At 37.8% G+C, this 20,724-nt stretch overlaps 1 long non-coding RNA gene across 2 annotated transcripts in view; it reads left to right on the top strand.

Moving 5' to 3' along the window:
• The window catches only part of LOC308039243, a 58,510-nt gene that overhangs the window by 9,470 nt on the left and 28,316 nt on the right, over positions 1-20,724 (top strand). Inside the window, exons 3-4 of one of the 2 annotated variants that reach the window (XR_013922013.1) lie at positions 4,290-4,522; positions 10,618-10,984. This is a non-coding gene — a long non-coding RNA (uncharacterized lncRNA). Of the gene's footprint in view, positions 1-4,289; positions 4,523-10,617; positions 10,985-20,724 lie in introns of those variants that run through there. The other variant, XR_013922012.1, reaches the window with a different exon arrangement.

Below are 20,724 nucleotides of genomic sequence, written 5' to 3'. Positions count from 1 at the left end.
GACTTTATTTGTGAGTGCACAGAAGCCTGGGAATCTGACTGTTCACAGGCAATATGTCAGTTTGGGAACTTCAGTCATCCTTATTTAACATATACCTAAGGGTTCAATATCAACTCTTTCAGGGTTGGGTTGATTTTGCATCATGGCTTGTTTGATCCAAATGCTGTTGAAAGCAGCATGAGTTTGTCTATTGATCTTGATGAGTTGATCACCGTATGACATAACAAATGTGTGTTGATTAATGCTCTGCAGTTCCTAATATGCACCCACAGATGATGGAGGACCATTTGTGGCCATTGTCAGTGTTAGTCATTTTCCAGGAATATCTCCTGTTTGTTTTCAGGCTGAAACCTCCAATCCTACACAGTATTACAAATAAACCATGTAAACAAAAAGTTCTTGGAATAGTGAGAGCAATATTTTTCTAAACTTGGAACTTTCCCAAAATCATGCTCACAGATCCATGTGACATGTTACAAAAGTTGCTGATTTCATTGTTTGGTTTTTGAACATGACTTTCAACTTGTAGACAGCTGAAGGTTGCTGCAGCCTGTAAGCAGAAGGGCACAAAGGGCAGGGTGTTGCATAGTGAAATGTAACTGTGACTCAGCTTTTGCTGAAAGTAACACTCATTTCATTTCTTCTACTTCCTTCTGATTATCAAGAAATGCCGTACAGCACTGAAGTAAAGGAACACTGCCCATTTAAAGAATATTTTCAAAACTTACTAGAAATAGTGAACTGCAGAAAAGTAAAGCAGTAACCAGCAGTGTTCCTTTCTTAGCTGTGAAATTTGTGGGAAGTACTCATGCTACAGTGCTATTTCTAATTTTAGGAGCAAAATGTCTATCACTGCTTGTACATACATGTCGTAAAACACTGGAAAAATGTGAAAACTTTCTGGTAAGATATCTCCTAATGTAATCCAGCTTTGCTATAAAGATATTGGGCTGTGGTAGGAGCACATGTGTTTTGGGAAGACCTAAGCAAAGTTCTGCTGATAGCACATAGTTTTCCATGCTTGGTATGTGTGTATGTTGGACATCAGAGATGGAAAAATTAGTAGTATCAGGGCAGGATGGGTACTGTTCTCATTAAGACATTTCTTACCTTTCTTTGATTTGGATGAGAACTGGTGCTCTTGCATTCCTTGAACAATTCTCTGTAATGTAAACAGCATCGTGTTAAATAGGTGGGTTTGTGGGAATAGTCTTCTTCAAGTTTGTCTCTAATTTATGTTACTGTGGACCATAGTTTCTATTCTGCCCCTTGTACCACAAGTATTCCAAAGGTTCCATGGGAGCGGCCCCCACACTTCAGAGTGGAGGTAAGCATAGCATATGTTTGTTTAAAAAAAGACTTCAGAAGTTACCAGAGGTATACTAACACCTGAGTCTTTGTCACATCATCCGTTTCTCACAAGAGGAATTCCTGTTCAAGACTCACAGGATTATATAGATTGGAAAGGATCTCTGGAGATGATCTCATTCAAACCACTACTGAAAGCATGGCCTACTTAGATTCGTTTGCTCAAGGCCTTGTCCGGTCAGGTTTTGAGCATTTCCAAGGATAGAAATTCTGTATCTTCTTTCAGTAACTTGTTCCAAGGTTTGACTGCCTTCATGGTGAATAATTTCTTAATATCTAATCAAAATTTCCCTTGTTGCAACTTGTGTCCATTGCCTCATCTAATGCAGTCCTTTCACTGCGTGTTTGAGAAGAGTTTAAGTTTATATTCTCTACACCCTTCTATTAGGTCACGGAAAATAGCAATAGGACTCCTCCTGGCCTTCTCAAAGCTGTGCAAGCCAGTTTCTCTCAAGAGTGCTGCTTTAGTGCTCTTTAACTCTCCTCTGTAAGGTTGAAGGTACGTGTCTTGTGTTTGGACAGAAGAAGGTTTGTTCTGTCTCTAAGCCATTTTTCTAAGATTCCCAGAGCAGTAGCTGAAGGATCACTAAAAAGCCTCAAGACAGGAAAATATATTGGAATATCTCAGATAAAAGTGTCTGACCTTTACAATGGGGAACAAGAAAAACAGCCAAAGCTTGATGCTTTCTACAAACAGGACTGGTCCTGTTTTCGTTACAAGACAAAATGACATAACAAAATTGCTTGAAACTCTAAACAGCCACCCATCCACCTCCCTTTTGTTTATCTCTAGGGCTTTGTGATGCCACCCCTGCTAGAGATTTATGTGACAGTATTAGCTCTATGGAAGAAAATGGTTTTCTTACTTCTGTTGTCTCCCTTGTTATGTATTGAAGTATTCTTCTCATTACTGAGAACTGTAGCATGTTTAATAGTTCTTACCTGCCTATTCTTTTCCCTCCTTTTATTCCAATACCACTACAGATTGACGTGTAGGTTAGAAACCTCTAATATCATCTTTATTTGAGGCACGTACCCACACTGGCTTTGCAATCTCTACTGGTGTTAGAAGCAACATCAGACTGGCAACACCATCCTATTTTTACTCTTTATATAGCCTCCCCTGTGCCAATAAAGTGCTTACGCCCACAGCTGAATTCCAGATCTGCTAGAAATGCTGCATAAGGTAGATCCAGCAGAAGTTCTCACGTTTTCTCTGCCATTCTCTACCCTTCCTTTCAGCTGGATATGTGTTTTCCTGAGGCAGGGGGAAAAGAACAGATAAGATAAAAGGCTGGAGATTACTCGAGATTGTGCTCTGGAGAATTGCTGTTACAGGTACCTCTCCCCTGCTACAGGACAAGGGTGGCTGCCGAGGGCTGAAGTTCTGCCACTCCAGCCCCCCAGTGCACACCATATTCAGACCATGTCTTCAGGGAAAAGAATGCATCAAAATGGGGTCTTTGGGCATTATTCCTTACTCTGTGTCAGTGAGAAAGATCGCATCCTTCACTGCTACTTCATAGGGAAGCTTCATGCTCTTCTCTCCCCAAGAACACTTACTTTCAGCAGCTCTGCCTAGTAGCAACTAACCGCTTCACACCAGCTCAGTGTCACAATCAACTTGCTGAGCTGAATCCAAAACAACTTAAAAAGTAGAAGAGCTGCTGCTTTGAGAAGCTTCTGCTGGAGACTGACACTTGCTACCCTGTTTTTCCTCCCATATGCACAATACCCAGTTTGTGAACTGCCAGTCTAGACTGCTGGTCTGGATACATTCAAGAAATTTATTTCCATGGTAGAGAATAAATAGGCTATAGAGCTAGAGACAGGTCCCCGGAACTTGTAGCAGTAGTTCTATTTGTCATGGCCTCACCTGGGTTGTACCTGTTCCTTCTAATAGATGGTCCTGCTCTACTCATTTTTTGTTAAATTTTGGTCATCTCTTCCATCATCTCCAAGGCAATTGTGTGTCATTTGTGCAGGGTTACCTTCCATATGTCAGCAAGCGTTGTGCAAGGTAGAGTTTAGAAAAGTTACCATCATGTAGTCTGCTCATAGTGTTTTCCCATCATCACAGCATGAAATCCTGAGACAGGTTTTGCTACATCAGATGACTTTCAATAGTTGCTAAAGGGTTGTGGGTGTTTCAATGCTTCAGAATGGCTTGATGGCCAGTCTTCAGTCCTTGGTGTTAGGTAAGGCCAAGTCCATGTGGCAGTGGTCTGATTGCTATGGAAGACCTTGTTAACTCTTAGTAACTTTAACCTAATGTACTTAACATTAGTACCAGGGTGTTTTTTGTTGTTGTTGTTTTCGTTTGTTTGGTTTTGTTTTGTCTTTTTCTACAAGGGCAAAGACCTTTGAGGTTTTTTCATTGATATTATTTATCTTCCATTTTCACGACTGAGCTTCATAGGCATCTAGGAGAAGAAAGATTTAGAGGCTCGATTGTTTGTCTAACCCTCTGTGTTATTCTAAATGGAAGCCTTGGCATTATCCTGTTTATTCTACCTGTAGAAAAAAGTTATATCTGCCTATCCATAGATATTTTCTAACAATTATGTGCTGGATAGTATTCTCTTATTGAGAAGCTAAAGTGTCAGCTTGTTGTAACTTTTTTTTTTTATTTTACTATTACATTACTTGGATTACCTTACAATTTCTAAATAGTACAGGCAATATAGTAGGGAAGTCAACCTTTTTGGTAATTCTGCAAACTAATTACTTGGTCACTCATTTGTATCATTGCAAAGCACCATCACTTTGAGGACTGATAGTGTCTTGAGGACTTGATAATGTCGTGTCATGTCTGTTTAGACTGTGATTCTCAGGATCTATGAAGTATGTTTTGAAAATCATATAAAGAAGAATTGTAAACACAAGCAAAGTATATTTTTTCTTTTTCTTTTTTTTTTTAGAATTGTCTGCTCTGTGAGGTGTGTTCTGCCTTTGCTTCCATTTCACTGCATGTATCCATCAGTAATTTCACATGATGGAATGGAAAACAGGTCAGAGTGGTATCTGCTGTGGTCAAAAGCACAAAGAAGTGCTCATTCCACTCGGTGCCAAGAAAATCTGGTTCTAGTGCCCAGGAGATGCCTCAACCAAGAGTGGAAGAGATGTATCTACTCTGAGAACAAGACATGAAAATGTGAGTAACCATTTTTTCCCTTCTATGTAGCACACATCCCTAGCCATATAGTATTTCTCACAATGGAAATTATTGCTGTCTTTGAGAGTTGTGTACAGATAAAAGTCACTATGAGGAACCATTACATTGCTTTTTAAATATAAATGTGTATGTGTTTGGGGGGATGGGCTACTTTTTCTGTAGTAGTGATACTTATTATCTCTCTGATTAATGATGTTGTCTTCCAGCCTAGAAGAATAAATGTATTGAAGTAGACTGTAGAGTGTATTTTTGTTCTGTGCAGTAATGTTGCTTTATTTCTTCATAAAAGGCAATTAGATAACAAATCACATCTTAGATCTTAGTGACATCTCTCCTCACAGATTCAGTTTTTAGAAGGAAAATTTTCTGATGGAACTTCTTTAGTTGCCTTAGACATTTGTGTTTTTCTTTATTAAAGTCTCATTTTCTACCTGAGAAAAAATAAATGAGTAATAACTGCAACAGAGGAAAAGTATTTTTTTGTCTAACATGTCAGCACGTTCGTGTACTGCTTCTACATTTAAGGGCCATTTTTTGGTCTGCCCTACCCTGTGCGCAGATATTGGGCGACAAGTAAGCAAAAAGGTCTGTACGCTGGTTCTCTGATCTCCTTGTGGCCACTCCAGCATCCTGGCCCCTGTACACAGCCTCTGTTCTCAAACAGAGGTCATTCCAGGGGAAGGAACAGTCAGAACACCTTTGTGTACAGATAGCCAGCTCTCTTGTAATAATCAGTTGTGCTCCTAGTTGTATGTGGCCCTGACCCTCACTGAGGAAGGTGCAACCCACCTCCTTTACATCATTGTGCCACTGCAGGCACAAGAACAGGGATGAAACTGAGTTGATGTGGACAATCTGTAAGTATTCAGAGAAACCACACAGTAAGGACAGCCACTGTGAACTTATTGTCTCCAGACACTGGGCTTTTTTTTCTGCTGTGTAATTCACATCCTCAAGTTCACTTAAACAGGCACCACAGTGCAAAGTGATGTGTGAGATAATGGATAATGTGTCTGTACAAGAAATCCACTCATTTCTTGTGTGCTAGGGTGAATTCAGGTGCATATTTCCTGGATTCTTTTATTACAGTGGATTTTGCTACTCTCTGAATAATTAATGGATTGTTTCTTCTGGAGACATGGGAGTAATTGTGAACATATATGAAACACTTGTAGCATATAAACATTTTAAGCAAGTATTCACACTACGAAGTGGTGGTGTGAGCAACTGATGAGTTGTGTAAATTGGCATTTACCTGTCCTTTAATTTTCCAGGGTCATATCAAGCTAGGTTTTTTTTTTGTTTTGTTTGTTTGTTTTTGTTTTGTTTTTGTTTTTAGGGTACAGATAAGACTTACATTAAGGTCAGTATTTAACTTGTAACTTGAGCTAAGATTACAGCAAAAAACGAATCTAATATCAAATTTCAAAGAAGCCTGCAGGAGTGGCTCTTAGATCAAAAAGTAATAGTTGATCTGATGTGCCAGTCTCATTCATGTATGGGCCTTTTGAAGAATAAAAGTATTAATTCCTATAAACACAAAGGCAAAACCTAGGGCAGTGAGAGCACTTATAATCCAAGCATGAACTCTGAATTAAAGACTACAAGGAAGCATAGTTATACATTTGATTTGCTAATCTTGTGCGCGGATTCAAACTGTGTTGCTATTGCAAAGCCTTCAATTCCATTGAGCTTCTGACTGCCCCAAACAGGCCATTTCGCCGGCCATTGCTGAGCTCTTTGCTGCCCCACCTAGATTGTTGTAAGTATCCCAGAAAATTATTCTAAAGCTAGAACAGGCATGTCTAGATTATTCTGCGGCCAATGTTATGACTGCATTTTTAATTACTGTGAGTTAACATAATTTTTTCCTTTATGAGGACACCTCTTGGAGACACTTCTCTTTCTCTTTGATTTTATTGTTTCTGTTGGTATAAGATAAAAGCCACTCAGACTAAAGGAGTACAGAAGTTCTTTTTCCTATGGAAAAAAATATATGCCAGTGTGAACACATCTTACATGGAAAAAAAAAAGGCAGTTGCACTTCACACTTCTCAAACTCTAAGCCATGACGTACACTAGAGGCTTTAAAGTAACTTTAAACAGGACCTTATGATGCATACATCTCGGGTAATTCAGGACTTTTTAAAAACAAATATTGCGTTACAGAATTATTTTTACACATATTCAGATATAGTTATGTTGATCAACTACAGCTAGCTATGTAGATGTTTTGTGGCAGAGAAGTGACAAAGCAAACAATATAGAATGTTAAACTGATATGGGCCATATTGAATTAATCTTCAGTATTTGACTTGAATTCATAAAGGTTTTAGTTAAATCCTTAAATTCATTCATTCTCAACAGGTAAGAATTAGAACATTACTATTAACAGCAGAAAAAATGGCTTGCTAGAATACTACATGACCTGAAGTTTTCTCATCTAAATATAATTTAACCTAAGCATACTTATCAGTGGCTCAAAAAAAGTTTTATGTTGAATAAAACTACATACTCAAAAATCGCTTGGCTGACATACAATGTGTTTCGTGAACAGCCAATTTAAGACAATATGAACAAACACCAAAACAATTGTTAATTGAGGGCAGTAGTTCTGCTTTTTAAGAATGCTGTTTGGGAGCTAGTGATATCCTGGATTTCCATTAGTTTCCCGTATGAAAGTGAGCTTTTCCCTTCATGGCTGCACATCTATATCCATTGCTGCCTTCATGAATCTTTGTTCAACTCTTGGCTGCATACACCGGGAGGTCCTGTTGGCATAAGTGGAATATAATTATGTTCTGGAAAAACAAGATTTCTAGATTGTTTGTTCCCTGTATTGGATGTGCAGTGCCTGTTCTTTTATTGCTCTGAAAGCTCAGCAGACATTGTACTGAAATATTAATCCTCTATAGATAACTGTTCCTCCTAGGTCAGCAGGAATATTCATGGAAGGGCTCGATACAGTTCTGCATTTCCATTTTCAGTTACTGTTGAAATGGCCATATCTTCTACTTGATAATATTAATTTTTCACATGAAATCAAGCAATTCGGTTACATTTGGTGTTATCAGTTTAAATATTTTTTCTTAATGCAATTCTATATAGGTTATTTGTAATTATAAAGTACAGTTAATTAATGAAGTACATTTCAAAATACATACAGAACTGTTTGGGATAACCATCCATTAACATATCATGCGTGCCCACCCTAATCTACAATCTTATCTCTTCTGCTAAGTTTTTCACTAAGTAAAGTCAAACTTGCTATATTTTGCATAGTAAGTTGTTTGTTTTTAATGCATAAAATGTGGCTAGCTATGTTTTAATGTATAGATGGATGTGACTCATCATATGATGGGGATATCAGTGGGCATGCTGCTGTTAGAAGAGTATCAGACACTCTGTTGTGTATGATAGATACAATATCTGTATTGAAGATAGGTTGGGTACAAATTCCAGATTGTGATCTCTACATTTCAATGTGTGTATATATGTATATATATGTTAGTATACCTTGGCATACAAACCACTCTATCCAAATACATTCTTTACCAAGCTGGTGTTCTAGATGAGCACAAATCATACAGTTTGGTAACAAGTAATTTATGCATATGTATGAATACATCTACCATTTATATCTAACTTACTGCTATTCCAATGGATTTTATATTTTTGCCTTTTATATGGGTTGTAAATTAGATTAATTTCTCTATTGTAATATTTTCTCTATGACTTTCTAGTCAAGAGTTCTATCATGCAGAAAAAGAAACCAAGAGAAGTTATTAAAACCTACCTGGCACAGATAATGTATTTAGATTTCCTTGTAGCGGATGTTTCCCCGTATTGTCACATGCAAATGAAACCTTTTTAAACCTGATTGTTTGAATTGCAGAACATATTGCAAAAACAACAGTCATTTTCAGTAAATCTTTAGTTTTCAATCTCGTGTTCTAGTAAGACTGTTTGGAAAGAAACTAAGTATTGGGATTTTGTGTGACTCACTCTGGTAGTCTTAATCTCTGAAGAACATACAGTCTGCAGTCCTTGGAAAGTCTGTGTACTGTTGATTGTATAGGAGGTATTTGAATTTCTTAATGTATTACCAAACACTTGGTTAGTAAATAATGCTTTACCTAAGTGAACTTTGCTTACAGAGAAATTCCGAGCTAGATACAGTATACCACAGACTTAAGTGAAAACATGTTTTGTTTTTCTCATATCTGTGATCTGGAATGACAGCATAGGAGGGAGTTATACTGTGCCAGCAGCTCTTTGTAAAATCCACCCCCCCCCCCAAAATACATAGAGTTTCATGTTTTGTTATGTACTCTGTATGTGAACAAGGCTCATCCAGCTTGCAAATCTTTTAAGAAGAAGTTACTATTATTACTGATGTAGATGTCTAGAAAATGTGTGCTAACTATTGTATACAAACATGCAGAGTACGTATTTCTGATGTTGAAATAGTACGGATTTAATTAAATTGCATGATCTTGCAGCAAGACTAGCAAAAATGTAATTATTCACAGGCAGGGTTGTGAATTATTTTGGTTGGATTCTGGCATTACATTTGATGAAGTAAATTTTATTTCATGAAGCAGAAAGTCTGGTTTTGAGAAGATATATGCCTTGGATTTTGTAAACTTGTTCACAGTATTTCCTTTCACTACCAATCATTCTTATACCACGTGTTCTGAACTAAACAGTCCAGATTCCAGATGAATGTTGATGTCTACAGTACAAACATCTGTTTTATCGTGTTTTAGTTTTGGTGAGTTATTTCTTCTCTTCAACTCTGTTGTCTATGAAAAAATTATCCATCTTGGAATTGATCAGTTCCCATTTTCCCCAGTTACTCTGGCTTTAGCACAGTGCTGCACCATATAAGATTCAGTGTGGTTATTGTTTTAAACCAGGCCTTGCTCTGTTAATAGTGTTTAAAGTCCTTACTGATCATTACAGAAACATTTTAGGGTTTTAACAGGTAAATGTACTAAATAAGTTCTTGTAACTTTCTTTACCTAATTTAACCTTTATATATATATTTTTTTCTATGTTTTTGCCTTATCTGAGTTATTTCTATTCCTCCTATAATCTTATGTATTTGAAAGCTGTAGAAACCTTTGCTAAACCTCTTATAGTGTGACTTTCTTCATAGAAGTCACATCTCACATTTAGTTGCTTATCTCATTGGGCTTACTTGCTTAAGTGCTCTGCTGTGTCAGGGTTTAAGAATTTAATCCTTTACAGCACTTGAGTATTGCATCACATATATGAAGACTAAAAAAGCCAGTGGCCAGGCTGGAGAATGCTAGGAACCCAATTTTTGTGTTAATCTGATGAGAACCAGATTTTTTTTTCTGTCTTGAGTATTTATCAGGAAGGTTATCATTATACAGGCTTTCCAAAAGATTTCCTTGTTACAATGAGCTTGCTGCCAGGCCTCTAACAAAAAAATCAGAAAATTTCTTCAGCCAAATTTATTAATTCAACAGAATGATATCAGTGATACTGGCTGAGCAAAATAAAGTCTAATAATCAAGACATTAACATTTCTCTGACTACAACGCCTTAATTTTTAATGAAGCCATGTTGTTTATTCCAAAACTTCAAGGAATGTCCTCAATATCATTTTGAAATTTCCAACTGATTGGGATTATATGTGAAACATTTGCTTTCTGTTAAGTCTATTTGATTTTGCTAGAGCATTTTTAGGTGGTCAAGCAAAGAAAGTCAGAAGCCCTCACTTAGAACAGAAGAATAGGGACTTGTGGTTCAGGGAAATGGAATCATGAAAGGCAAGGGAAGTTTTAATTGGTGAAGTAGATGGAATTAGGATAGGTGACATCAAGATTCTGGTAGGATTTTTTGTTGTTGTCAGAAAATACAATTCTTCAAATGCAAAATATTTTCCTAGAATTAAAAGAATTCTTATCATCTAGTTGGGAAGCAGGTGAGTTGCTCCATTTTTATCTCTGTTTTCCAGCCGAGCAAGCAAGATCCTGAGGGAAGCACGGAAATATACGGTTATTTCATTTACTAAATGCAGCTATTATCTCTTTGTTTTCAAGGCCTCCTTGTGCAGGAAGCTTTGAGATCTGAAGATCAACATTCACCACTTTACATGTCCCATACTGAAAAATACTCCACACATGAAGTCTTGTAACATCTTGCAGTAAGACCATTGGAACCCATTTAGACATTGTTCCATATGCAGGGTTTCATTTTGCTACTGTACTGTGGAAAGAACTATTGCCATCAGATAAGCTCTATTTGGATTGGGAAGGCACTTAGAAATACATATAGCTACTTGCAGTTTAATAAAAAATTGTGGAACTCTATACCTTGTGAAGCAAAGTTCTGTCTTTTTCTTCTCTCTAACACAAAGGCTTTATATGAACTGGTTTACTAGTAAGTCAGTTATATAAGACATGTTTTATATGTTGCGTTATTGTTCACTATTGGAAATGATCTGCTTCTGACTTGTTGGGTGAAATTAATAGCATTGTTGAAAAATGTAGACTGCTTCTGGCTTCATTATAATAGGCTTGTATGACCATGATTGTGATGACACCTACAGTTTATTATCAATCTCCAGCAACTAAAGCAAGGAATTCTGAGGCTTGGTAAACTGGAAAATTAAATTGACCTTTCTTGGTCCTTCTAGATGTAACTAGTTTGTCTTTCACACATCTATGACTTCTTAGGGGTGGCTTATAATTATATGGAGTTTTAAAGGCAGAGCATTATGTAATTCCATCCTCTATCAACATTTCACAGTATGGTAATAATACACAGGGTATTGTTGGAAAACTTAAGAGTAAATTAACAGCACAATTACTCCTTAATGTCTATGTTTCCAGGGATTAAAAATAACAAATAACAGTCTATCAGCTTCATGCTTAAAATAGGTGCATGGTGCATATGGCTCATATGCACTGCTATGGCTTACCCAGTTTTTATCACTGTGCTTTGATTTTTATCGCATTTTGTGAGTCAGGGTCCATTAGCTTCAATAAAAACCTGGATTAGAAGCATCCACTGACTGTGTTCTAGGAATTGGTATTAAAAATTCAGTATTTGGGATTCATGCTTTGAGGAAGATGTAGTGGAATGCTGTGCTACAGAGGTGTCTTTTGGAAAGAGGCCATTTGTGGTAAAGATTCTTGTAAAGGTTGTTAACCTCTGTATCCTTAAACTATATTTATATAACTTCCTAAATCATTTCTGCAATTTCAGTTGGAATATCTTCCCTGACTAAACCAATTCTGTTAACACAGCTGTTACCTTTTGCCCCATAGAGCCCACCTTTCAGTTATGGCTGAAGTAATTTCTGGGTAACTTCTAAGATAGCTCCACTGGTTAACATTTTTCATGTATGTGTGTTTGAATATTAATTAGATTGTTAGGCTTATTAACATTCTTATTACTGCATTTTGTGGAGATGTAGGCTGTCATCTAGAAAGTCTATATGTTGGCTTACACTCTTGCCTAAGTTGTTACTAGCTTGACAGCTGTTTCGTTGGAATTTGGAGATCATTTGTTGCATTCACCTACTGTTGCTAAAATGTTTGATTCTGTAATGTAAATATACTGGAAGGCTATGATAGATGCATGATTTTCTATTAGAAATATTTAAATTTTAGTCTTTTTAAAAAATTAATGCATGTTAATGCAACTGGGGATATATGATCATACCTTGTTCTATTTCATTTTATCTTGACAGTGCTTATATATTTTCTTCCTCATCAGTCTCAGTTTCTCCATCAGAAAGCAGGTTCACATTTGAAAAGTTTTTCATGAGCAACTTGCATCTTTTTTCAGAATACTGATATCTTACCCAGAACTTGTCTGGGAGCTCCAGAGAACAGTAGCGTGCGAACTAAGACAGCATGTTACAGTTTAAATCTTACTGAAGTCCATGTTCCTCACTGAAGAACAGTGTCATGATGAAGTATTTTGAGGTTAGTGTGGAACGTGAAGGCTGATTTTTCTGACAAATACCAGGTCCAGATTTGGACAGTGAATCTGCCTCACAGAAAACTGGGCCAGCCCACCTTGTCTGTCTGTTTGCTGTTATCACAACTGGGGCATAAGAGATTAGGGACTGATTTTTATCCTGCAAAATATGATGAAGTAGATCATATGATCTATGCTAATGTCACTTTGCTTCTCCAAATATGTGTGCTTTGGTGGATGGACTTGAGAGAACAACGTTTGACGTTTCCCAAGCCAACAGCATAATAAAAAAGGAGGCACTTCAGTTTCCTAAAGCTCAAATTATCTTTATAAGACCAAATTCCAAACTCTGAATCACTGAATTTTGAGTAATAAGTGTCACACTGGCATTTTGTACTGCCTATAGTGAGATGAACCCACAACTTATAGCATTAGCTACATCTACGTGTCCTGTATTTTATCTAAATCTACCTGTCCTGGCAGTGTCTTGTCGTGCATCTTTTTTTCACGTAGGAAAGGAAGTCAGGCTTAATTTTTTATACTCTAGGTAGGCTGCTTGTCCTTTCACAGGTATATGGGATAGCGAGCAGCTCTGTTGGGTTTGCCATGGATGGTGTTTCTAGGAGGTATAATATCAGTGGCATTGGAAGACGTTCACCACCTTGCCTCAGGCAATAGTGAGGCAGTTGCGTTATGTTGATGTGCACTGTGTGTGTCACTTTTCCATATCCCTGATCAAAATTTGGTACTTTAGCCAGAATAATTTTTAAGCTGCATAAATAAGACCATTTCTGCAGTGTGCATTTTTAAGTTATTATCTAATGGAGCGTAATTTGGCCTTTGCTAGGCCTTTTTATTTTAATGGTTGCAGACCTTAATGGGATGTCTTGTGTTCAGATTTTAATGCAACCTTTATATGGCTGCAGAAAATAGCTTAGTGATGCAACCCTTATACTAGTAAGCCTGAGGATCCCTGGAAGTATAGGCTAGTTGCGGTATATTAAGGCTCTTCCTCACTCAGAGCCACTAAAGTTATAACCTTTTTTATGTTTGCATGCAAATAACCAAGTGTTGTTAAGAGTTTCACTATTCCCAACTTCCTCCCCTCAAGCCTTGTTACGATGTCCTATTGAGCTGAAATAAGAACCCGTGTCCCTCTCCTGGGCTCTGTTCCAGCAGTGCTTAGGTACTGGGGAACAGATGCTTCTTTTTCATACTGTCTGCTGTTTGCTTGCAGTTCCTGCCCAGTTCCTTTAAATCACAGCACTGAGATGCCAGCAATCCAAGTACCAGAGATTCTGCTTCATTTCTCCATTAAGAAATCTGATTTGGCAGTTTTCTGTTATTTGACTGGAACTTTTAAAGACACCTTAATTTTATGAAGTTTGGCTTTCTGTAAAATACTTCCTATGCTGTAAATGAAGATATATCATCTCAGAATCGAGAGTCACATGTTTAATTGCAAATGACTTGAACTTACTGCATTTTAGTGTAATTCTGTGATGTCCTCACCCAAAAACTAGCACATGATTATTTGTAAGCTTGCCACATCTAGGAGGAAATTTGATAAGGCTTCCAGAATCTGCGTTGTAAGGCCAGTAATTGCTGTGATCCAATAAGGGAGCCCTCTGTGGTGGCATCACTCGAGAGAGTAAGCGTGGTGTGACTGCTGCTGGCTTCTCGAATCACGCTGTCTAATGAAAGATTAATGAGGAGATGATGCTTTGTAACAAAGATGTAATACTGCCACCAGGTCACAAGTTTTATTTGAACCAATCAATATAATTCATTCTCCTAAAGGTAGCTGATGATAGCACGCTTATGAGAAATGACAAGGCCTGCAATCTAAACCAGCCTGCTCATTTTTACTGTGTCAGCTTCACAGAAACAGTATTCATTTTATAATGTCATCTAAACCTTGGAAAGAAATAAGAGTTTACATTCTGAAGTAAAATGCTAAGAAAACTTTAAAAAAAAAGTTGAAACTTAAGAAAACTGAACTAACAGAATCCTTATATTAAGAATAAATTAGAATTAAAGCTCAATGAGACATAAGGGGTGGGAAAGGAAAAAGTCTCATATTCTCAGTTAATAGTATCTGAAAGGCAAAATAGAGTTTGATCTGACCTTAGGATTTAAGGATCAGATGTTCAGTAATGTCTGTGATTTTAATCCTAGGAGTGTTTTCTCCTCACTTGCCTATATGAAAGGTGGGCGTCAAGTCCTCACGTATGTCATATTGACCCATCTGAGAAAAGAGGGAAAGAAACTGGACCATCATTATTCTTCTCTTCTTGTACTAACAGAGGGCCAGATAATTTTCTGATGTAATCTAGATGAGGCTCTTTATTTTTTTAATTATACCAGCTATATTAATTACAAGTATAGGACAGAGAGGAGGGTACATGTTCAAGTATTTCCCTCAGAGGTAATCCTATGAGACACTGAACAATCTGAGAATTAGAGGGCAGAATGAGGAAACACAAAGGCAAGATTTTTTTTAAACTTCTCGCTAAAACCTTTGAGCGAGATTTTGCATTCTTGCTTCTAAGTAATATTGTGGTGTGAAAGTGTTGGCAGTGAGTTACTATAGCTACACAAGGAATAAGATATTGTAAAATGTGAATGATGGAGCTTGACTTTGGAGCTCTTGATAATGAGACAAGTTTTCAAGCTGCAAAGTGGGAACTCCCTACTTTTATCCTAAAAAAAACCCAACAAACCAAACCAAAACAACAACAACAAAAAACCCAGCAACAACAACAAAAACCAACCAACCAAACAAAACCCAAAACCCACAACTGTTCAAATTCTCTAATGAAAGATTCTGATTTTCATAGCAAAGTAATATTGCTGCCCTCTGGGTATATATAGGACCATACTGGCCTGGCTCCAGTTACTTCTTAGGTACAAAGTATTTTTTTAAATCATGACAATTTATTTCCTAAATGAAAATAGTATTTGGTTAACATTTAGGATACTTGCCTGTGTGGTACTTTCTATCTAGATTGGTAACATAAACTTTGTAAATGTTAGCATTATATTCTTAATACCTGGAAAAATTTAAGTTGCCACCAAAAATGTCAATTTGTTATCAAATGTCAAAACATCAATACCAGATCTAGAAAATACATTCAAAGCCAGGAGAATTTTGATGCTGACATCATTTTCCAGGAGCACAGGTGCATGAAACCCTCCCTTGCAATGAGTAAGCAGTCTATTTGGTGAGTAAGCCACTTCTAAAGCACTGAATAGCAGTTCTAATAGCAATTTCAAACTCATATTTTGCCACTTCTACGCAGTTGTAAGAAAGATGTATATTGTCATAAGATGACATTTCTTAATGTTTAGCTTTCTAGTTTTCATTATACAGTAGGGATGAGAACAAATTAATCACCCCTACCTGCAATTTGAAGATCTTTGCTTCAGTCAGTGAGGCAATATCTCTTTTATTTAATTTCTTCCCCTCTGTATGGATTGCGATGTCCTTCCAGACTGCACTGTGATCAATTGCTATCGTGTTTCTTGAATTAGCTTGGATTTCTCATATTTTCTATTTCCATTTCATTTTTTTTAATTCCGGTAAGTGCTTTGAAGTTGTAAATGTTTAAATAGAACTTCTTTCCCATAAAGCTTGGAATTTGCCAGGTTCCCTTCCTAGAAGAAGAATATGGTCTAATGGTCAACACACGCTTTGGGAGAAGGACACTGCTGTGTTCTTATCCCGGTTGATTTACTTTTGTGGCCTTAGGTCTCTAAACTACCTACCAGGAGAGCCAGGAGGATTAACTGAGTGGGCAAAATGCCATGTAATGCTTAACATTATGCCTGACTTAAGAATACTGTACATTTAATGTCAGTCTTGAAAACAAAGTCTGTGATGTTAGTGGGGGAAATATTTTTTTCAGTGATCTTGCCTGAAGAATGACAATAAGATTCCTGATTCCCGCCATATGAAATCATAATTGCACACTTTTTTTCATGATGAAATCAAACTCTATAATTTTTGTTTCTCCTTGGTAACTGATAATTCTGCTAAAATTTCCTGTGACTCTGAGAGAATAACAGAAGTTTTTCTGTGTTTGTGAGGATCCATGTTGAAATGTTCAGAGTTGTTGCCATCCGTAGTCCTGGAATAGAAGAGATATCCACGAGAAAAATATGCTAAAGCTGATGTCTGGAGAAACAAAGTAGTACATAATGCTGGTCATTTAAAATCATAATTATTTACGATTACAGGATGATGTAAATGAAACATTCAAAGTAGTCAATTTTGTCAGCTTGTTAATAGTTTGATTAGACTTTTATAACAAACATTTTATCTACATCTTTAGCATTTGTCTTATTTTTATTACTGTGGGACATGGAGCTCAAGTCAGACTTTCCTGTAACTGGTCTGTTTTGATCTCATTTTTCTTGAATATAAGTGACAAGACCTTACATGTAATATGTTTCACTTCAATTAGCTCTTTGTATCCTGAGATTAATACCTCTCTGTCTTTCCTGGCAACATCTCACCCAGAATATCTTATTGTTATCAGTGCCACGTCACAGTGGCTGCTCATAGTCATCCTCTGATGAACTAATACACCCTCTTCTTTTTCCTCATGTGTTATTTCCAACTTGTCACTGCAATTCTTACTTCTATGTGTATGACTATGCACTTTGTTTTATCAAATTTAATCCTGTTTCTGTTATTGCAGAGTTAGCCATGCTCCTTTGGTATGGAAAACAGTCTTTTTGTGTACTAACAGCTTATCACAGATCTAATTTCAATGCAAGGTCACAAGGGAAAATATTATGTCCCAAGACAGGTACTTGAGGAATTACCCTAACAGTTGCTCTCCAGCCTGATGTTTTTTGTTGTTTTCTCTTTAGCCAGTGCTATAGAAATACAAGGACATATATTCCAAATTTTCCTGTTAAGTTTATACATGGATCTTAGATTGTATAAATCATACTGAAGTGTGAAAATGAATTCCCCCAACAGAGATCAGAGAAGTCTCTAAGAGGTTCCAGACATTCTTCAGATATTTGCAAACCAGCTCCACTGAGAGCAGTGTGCCAGCACTAGAATTTCCAAGGCGAGCATCACATTTAAGAAGCCATCCCTGCAATTGTTATTTGCTGTGACTTTGCCCCCCATGTAACCAGGGCTGTGCTGTGGAGCTGCCAGTGGTGATGTGTTTTTGAGCACCTTTCAATAGCAGAACAAGCCAGTGTTCGTCAGTAACTGGAGTTCAAGTTGTGACATCCATATGCACATGCTCAGTACTTTATTCAGTCGGGTCTTGAATACTGCGAAGGATGGAGACTACACAGCCTCTTTGGACAACCTGCTCCAGTGCTTGGCTGGTGAAAAAGTTTATCCTTATGTCAAGTTGGAGCCCTTCTTGTTTCAGTTGATGCTTTTGAGTCTCATCCTTCTGCCATGAAGTGCTGAGAAGATCCTGGCTCCATCTTCTTGGTAACCTCCTCACAGGTATTGAAAAGCTGCCACTAGGTCCTCCCAAAGCCACCTCTTCTCCAGGCTGAACAAGCCCACTTCTCTCAGCATCTCCTCACCCAGCCTCTGCTCTAGCCCTCTGACCAGCTTGGTGAACCTTCTGTGAGCTCACTTAGGTTTATCAACATCTTTCTTATACTGGGAGGCCCAAAACTGGGTGCAGGATTCTCAATACAGTATTCTCAGTTAAAAGTGTGCTGAGTGAAGGGGGATAATCGCTTCTTGTTATCTCCTGGCTATGTGTCTGGTGGTACAGCTCAGGATGTTGTTGCCCCTCTTTGCTGCCAGAGCACACTGCTGGCTCATATTATTGCTGCCGATACCCCCAGCTGCCAAGCCAGTTAGTGTCCAGCCTCCGCTGCTGCATGGGGTTTTTTCCTTCCCAAGTACAAGACTTTAATTTGACCTTGTTGAATTTCATACTTTCATATCAGCCCAAGGCTCTAGCATATCTAGGTCCCTTTGACTGGTGGCCCTGCTCCTGAGCATGTTTCACTGGTCTGCCCAGTTTGGTGTCACCTGGAAGCTCGGTGAGAACACGCTTCATTGCCTGCTCCAGGTCACTGATAGATGTAAAACAGCACAGGTCCCAGTACAGACCTGTGCAGGACTTGTTACAAGCCTCCAGGCTCAGGACAACCCATTAACTACTACCTTCTGAAACCAGCTATCAAACCAGTTTTTTACCCATCATACCCATTCATCAATGTCACTTTTTTGGTTTTGGTAGTTCAGCTATTACATTAACATTTTATAATAGAAATGTATTTAAGCTGTAATAGTGAGGGACTAGGGGATAGTCTGGAGTAAAGAAAGCTGTGGATAATACTACTGCTTTTAAATCTAAACTTTTTAATCTGAATTGATTTCACTTATCTTAGCTGATCCTGAGCTAAGAAATCTCTGAAACAGGTTGCTGAGTGGAGCACAGTCTAGAGGCACCCAGGCTGTTGCATTATAATAGTTTATAATGATATCTTGACTCTAGTGAAGTTTGTTAACTCAGGTGAAGAGCTGTGTGAACCATGTTACGTCTGAACCCAGGCTTGCCTGAGAATCATTAGGCTCATCTTTGTGTGCTGTTGCTTAGGCATGGTGCACTTAAGCTAGCAGGCACACTGCTGTTTTAAGCACCTCTGCACCTGTGTCCTGGTTTATCAGCAAAGTAGGCAGCCCACACAGAAATTTGCTGGAGTTACTGACTATGGGCTGACATTGGGGTCTCTTAGTAACTAGATAGTTGAGTCTGAGCAAATGTCTTTAGTTCATATTTTCCAAGACAGCCTCCTGCTTGTGCTGTGCGTGTGATACTGTGATATAAATTGAGTCATTTGGTAAGCTTGTTATTTGATGTCATTCACAAATTAAGCAGATGTTTAAATGATTACCTTTATAGTTATTTGCAATTGTAGAATGTATGGTGAAGCAAGAACCCCTTTAAAACTAAGTCCTGAATATTTTGGTCTTGATTTTGCTTTAGTTGAAACTTCTGGAATACTTGCCACTAATGTCAATGGGAACAAGGTGGGGCATGTTTATAGAATAGAGACATTATGTTGGCTGGTAGTAGCGTAATGTGTGTGAATAAAAATGGTTTATCTCACTAAATGTTAAGAGGTTTGCCTGAAATCACTTTCCATATCCTTTCTTGTTCTCTATACAGTGAAGTATGTAATTAGGGAACATGTTATACAGCAAACTCAGTCTGAAAAATTGATTTTTAAAGCATAAAAGAGGCAGTGACTGAAGTCCTGCCAGGCTCTATCAAATACTCACATGCATTATATTGTAAACATAATATGATTATACTGTATGTTGTAATAATAATTGGCAATGGTATTGGAGTTAGTCACTGAGTGCTTCTTTCCTGTGGTAATAGATGACAAGGGCTACAACGTTTGTTGGCAGCAAACTTGTTTTCCTTTCTGTTTTTCTTAGTAAATTGGTTTTAAAATAGTTTAGTGGGTTGGTTTTTTTGTGGTGTTTTGTTTTTGTGTTGTTTTGTTTTTTAAACTATCTTAGGATCCAGATGGCTTTATCTCTTGTTAAGGAGATTAGGGACATTCTCCTTAAAAGTGGTGTTCGCTCAGTGCTGCCACAAAGGCCACATTCTTCAATTTCTTAAAGCACATGGTGCTGTGACAACAGAGGTGGGGAAGACTTAGTAGTGATCAACAGTTCAGAGGGGTGGATTAATTCAGATTCATTAGGCTGAAAGGTAGCAGGGGTCAGGAGGCAACATAAAAACTGCATCTGGGGGCCAATGAATAATTTTAGATTACTGGATAGGAATAGTTTATCTGTGAGTTTTCATAGGATTGATTCTGTAATCCTAAATCACGCAAGCCATGTCACTGGGTTTCCTGCGGGTTGCTGTGTGATGGGAGCTATTCCTTGGGAGTAAGTGTGGCAAAGCTGCTCCATTTATTTGCAAAGCTCCTGAAGGAGCAGCCAGGACAGACAATTGGGAAAGGGGCATTTTTTCTGCTGAAACTTCAAGATGCTTGTTACTGAGCTAGTTACTGAGCTAGTTGCTGGAGTTTTTCAGGACAAGATCCTCTTAAAATTGTTTCTTGTAATATCCAGACTATATGTATGATGGAGCTCAGCAGGATCGCAAAAGACAGTTTGTGGTGGCTTGAGGCATTCGCGGTAGGCATGCGCTTCAGTTATGATGGAGTGAATTTCACCTAATCACGAGTTTTAACAGCTG

The sequence above is a fragment of the Nesoenas mayeri genome, assembly GCF_963082525.1.
Source record: "Nesoenas mayeri genome assembly, chromosome: 3".
Classification (NCBI taxonomy): domain Eukaryota; kingdom Metazoa; phylum Chordata; class Aves; order Columbiformes; family Columbidae; genus Nesoenas; species Nesoenas mayeri.
The sequence above is the reverse complement of the archived record's forward strand: the minus strand, read 5'-3'. Positions and strand labels throughout refer to the sequence as shown.